The sequence below is a fragment of the Cebus imitator genome, unplaced genomic scaffold, assembly GCF_001604975.1.
Source record: "Cebus imitator isolate Cc_AM_T3 unplaced genomic scaffold, Cebus_imitator-1.0 Scaffold217, whole genome shotgun sequence".
Classification (NCBI taxonomy): domain Eukaryota; kingdom Metazoa; phylum Chordata; class Mammalia; order Primates; family Cebidae; genus Cebus; species Cebus imitator.
In genome coordinates this window covers 1,145,343-1,150,025 of record NW_016107532.1, presented here as the reverse complement: position 1 = coordinate 1,150,025, position 4,683 = coordinate 1,145,343, and the positions used below count along the sequence as shown (strand labels likewise).

Sequence of the window (4,683 nt, the reverse complement as noted above, 5' to 3'; positions counted from 1 at the left end):
GATCTCTTGACCTCGTGATCCACCCGCCTCGGCCTCCCAAAGTGCTGGGATTACAGGCGTGAGCCACCGCGCCCGGCTGGAGATTGTTTTACCAGTTTCACTGCTTGGCAGTGGAGAAATTGACACTGTCAGCGGAGACAGGATCCTCTGACCTTCGGCAACTGTAACCTCAGTTTCTGTAACTGTAAAATGGTCCATCTTGTTATTGCAAAGTTTAGCAAAAATGTACATAAATGGCCTAACTGGTGCACGTTAAGTGTAATAATGGTTGCTGCATATTCCACCGTAAAGAATACTACCACTAGTACTGAGAATAATAATGGGAACTCTGAAGTCATTCCCATGAGACAACTGAATTTGACCAGAAACTCATTGTTATGCAGACTTCACAGGTTGGGAATAACTTATTCAATAGCCTTCATTCCTGTGTAGTTTTTGTTGATTCTCTCCCTCAATCCTTCTTTTATAAAATCCAAAAGGCAAATAGCAACTCTTTATATTATGATCTGTTCAGCAAATACCTGTGTGCTTTTGCTATGCTATAATTTGAGGGTTCACAAAGATGAGCAAGACATTGCCTCATGACCTTAAAGATTATTATAATCTAATTTGGTGACACTGCTGACTTCTTCCCTGTGATAACCTTTTGGTTCTGTGGAAAACAAACTCTCTCGCAAAATATTTTCTCTTCTCTGTCTGTAAGCATGATCACAAATGAGGTGACCCAGACTGCACAGTTTGTGTGTACATGGGTTTAAGAGTTTTCAACACTTACAGGCTGGGCTCTGTGGCTCATGCCTATAATCCCAGCACTTTGGGAGGCTGAGGCGAGTGAATCACCAGGTCAAGAGTTCAAGATCACCCTGACCAACATGGTGAAACCCTCTGTCTACTAAAAACACAAAAAATTAGGCATGTTGGTATGTGCCTATAATCCCAGCTACTCGGGAGGCTGAGGCAGGAGAATCTCTTGAACCTGGGAGGCAGAGGTTGCAGTAAGCTGAGATTGTGCCACTGCACTCCAGCCTGGGAGACAGACAGAGACTCCACCTCAAAAACAAAAAAAAGTTTATAACACTCATCCATCCAGGCATAGAGGCTCATGTCTGTAATCCCAACACTTTGAGAGGCCAAGGCAGGAAGATCACTTGAGCCCAGGAGTTTGAGAACAGCCTGGGAAACAAAGTGAGATTCCTGTTTCTACAAAAAAGGAAATAAAAATTATCTGGGTGTGCTGGCACACACCTGTGATCCCGGCTACATGGGAGGCTGAGGCAAGAGAACCACTTGGCCCAGGAGGTTGAGGCTGCAGTGAGCCGTGTTTGTACCACTGCACTCCAGCCGGGGCAAGCGCAAGACCTTGTCTCAAAAAAGAAAGAGTTTCAAACCCTCAATTTGTACACCAAGTTCCCATCACTTCACTCGCATGAAAAGTGAATGAAATTTTAGACCTTTGGGGTCTTTCTCAGCTGGGTTCTCACCATGCCATGGATTAATAGATTAATCTGCAGGAAGACCAAGTCCTATTTACACTGGAAGATGAAATGTAACTTCCTTTCCAAGTAGAAGGACAAGCTCTTTGCCTTACAGAAAAGTAAGGGGTTTGTGTTCAGGAGTTTCATTGCCAGGTAACTCAGTATCCTGTCTATCCGTGAATTTGGGGAAGACTGTGGTTTGCTTTGGACAGCATATAGCCCATACTTCCAGGATCTGAGCAAGGTGATGCCTCCAGTTATAAAGAAACCCAACAGCTATTTAGATTAAAGGCACCTGCCTCCATTCTCTTGACAATGCTGGGAAGCTGTGATTGTCAACTGCGTAGTTTTTAATTTGACCAGGAAAGGGGGGAAAAGGGTGGAAAGCTCATATTTGTACAAGACCCTCACAACTGAGAACCACTCCATTCAACTGTTCACATTCAGCTCCACCCATCACTTGCCACATACAGATAGTTCTTGACAAAATCGAAAAGGAAGCATAAAGGGGAAATTCAGTTCCCGAACCTCATCCCGCCCCACACCACCTTGACTGGGATCCCTGGTGCCTAGGAGGTGCCAAGATCCCATTGGAGAGACATTCTGAAAAAAAAAATGTGCTTTCTTTGGATCCTGGGAAGAATTACAGCTTAATCGCAGGAGCCAATGTTGCCTTGGGGTAATAGGCAGCTTTCTGTGCAGTCACAAATAATAGGTCGCCTCTGTTTGCCTGAGTGTACGATAAATGTGTGTTGTCTCACATACCCAGAGGAGATCTTAATTAAAGCTTAATTATGTACCATAGATATGTTTTATTTTGGAACTTGGGGGTGGCATTTTTGATTTTAGGAAGTTTGATGCCTAACAAGTGGCAGGAAGGGGAACGTAAACATCAGCTGAGCACTTTCTTTCGTCCCTCCTCCGAGTGGTTCTGAATGGGTTCTGGTTCCAGTGTGTGCCTTCAGAACGGCCTGCCCCCGGCGCCACCGCTTGGGGTGGCCTTGGCGTGTGCATTCACAGAGCCAACGATATGATCACACACAGGAGAGCCTGTTTGGTTTCTGGGGGTGACACTGCACAGCGTGCCAGCTACAGGAAGTAAGAAATCAAATGAGTCTCCAGAGAGGATGGGATTTTATTGGTTGCTGGCTCCTTTGGCGCTAGAAGGTGGAGCCCGAGTGCAGTGGCCATGCTGTCCCATCTTCCTGCTCTCCTGAACACCACACCGCCTGGTATTGTTCTTGGCATTGCCTCTGAACCCTCTCCTCTCCACCTGCCTTCTGGAAGCCCAAAGTCCCCACTCCCTGACTCCGCTGTGCTGTGTGCCTTGCAAGGGTGACTTACCACACGAGGTAAATCTTACTGGGCCTTCGGGGGCCCTGCAGACACAGGACAGGGGTCTCGGCTGGAGTGGGGCAGGAGATGGGGAAGTAGCAGAGCGCTGCTGGGGACTCGGGCATGGGGGCCGGGGAGGCGGAAGCGGGGCTTGTGAGGGAGGGAAAGGAAGTAACTAGAGGGAGACAGCGGGGAGGTTCCTGGGCCACTGGGGAGGCAGGTGGCACCAGTGGCAGGAGGAGGCAGCAGTAATTGGTATTGGGCTGCAGGACAGGGGAGAAAGCGAAGACGGAGCAGTAAGGGGTGTATTCAACACAGAACAGGGGATGCTTGCTGCTGTCACCTGCACAAAAGAAAAAGAGCAGTCAGGAAGCAGCACTCGCGGCAGGGAAGGACATAAAGACGTCTGCGAATGAATCCAAACTCCAAAATTGTTCTCCAATGTCATCGGAGCAGCAGACCTGGCTCCCGCCCAGGAGGCACCTGGTCTCCACCTCAGTGTCACTGAGGAGTGAACCAAGGGAGGCAGCACCAGCATCGCACCCTGTTCCGGCCGACAGTCTCCGGCATCCCTGACAGATGTCGGGAAGTTCTTTCCCCTGTAAGTTCCCGGAGAATGTCCTGAGGCTGCCGTGTGGGAGCTCTGGGGCCCTTCTCGTCTCCCACTGCCAGCCTAATGAGCTGTGCTGGCAGCAACAGATGGCGGCCCGCAGGGTCTCACTTGGGTAAGGCTCTCTCCTTCAATCCTCCAGCTGCCCCCGCTAGCAGGCTGTAGCCATGCCCTGATCTGGCCTTTCTGCTGCGGATGGGGAAGCTTGGGAAAAGAGAAAAAAAAAAAAAAAAGCAGAGAGATCCTGGCGGGATCATGGGAAGGGAGAAAAATCAAGCTGGGGGAAAAGCAGGTAAAAAGAGAGATGTCCAGTAGATGCTGATGATTTGTTTTCTAACCTCATGCTCAAACTGCTAACCTCGCTGGAGGCAGAATACGGGTGCCCCATGGAGTCATGAGTCACAGCGACTCCCTCATGTTTGACAAATCTCAGTTCTGCCACTAACCAGCTGGGTTACCTTGAATTAACGGCTTACCTGCCTGGAACCTGTTCCCTCACCTGCAAAATGAGACAGGTGTTTTTTCTAGCCTTGCTCCTTCAAAGCTGGTTCATAGGCCAGCAACATCGACGTCACCTGGGACTTCTTAGCAACGCAGGCTCTCAGCCCACCCAGGCCTTCTGAATCAGAATCTGTAGATGCTCAGGAGTTCCAGGTGTTTCTCATGAGCACTAACGTTTGGAAAAGCAAGGCTCTGAGACAGCTGCCCAAACCCTGGTGATGAGAATCACCTGCTGTACTTGTTCAAAATACAGTTTGCAGGCCCCTTTATTGGCGACTCTGATGCCGTGGGTCAGGGATGGGAAGCAGGGATTTTTATTTTTATGAAGAACCTCCCTGGTGATTCTTATCATCAGAAAAGTTTGGGAGATGCTGCAGCTAAAATCAGTTCCAAGTCTAAAATGCCATGGTTGTAAACAGCCAGTTGAAAACTATCACTTAAGGCTGGGCACGGTAGCACACACCTGTAATCCCAGCACTTCAGGAGGCCGAGGCAGGTGGATCACTTGAGGTCAGGAGTTTGAGACCAGCCTGGCCAACATGGTGAAATCCCGTCTCTACTAAAAATACAAAATTAGCTGGGTGTGGTGGTGCATGCCTTAATCCCAACTGTTCGGGAGGCTGAGGCAGGAGAAATGCTTGAACCCAGGGAGGCAGAGTTTGCAGTGAGCTGAGATTGGGCTACTGTACTCCAGCCTGGGTGACAGGGCGGGACTCCGTCTCAAAAAAAACGACAACAGCAACAACCAAAAAAAGTAAAATA

At 49.0% G+C, this 4,683-nt stretch overlaps 1 protein-coding gene across 1 annotated transcript in view; it reads right to left on the bottom strand.

Moving 5' to 3' along the window:
* The window catches only part of MARCHF10 (membrane associated ring-CH-type finger 10), a 101,717-nt gene that overhangs the window by 47,343 nt on the left and 49,691 nt on the right, over window positions 1-4,683 (bottom strand). The gene's annotated exons all lie outside the window — the stretch shown is intronic.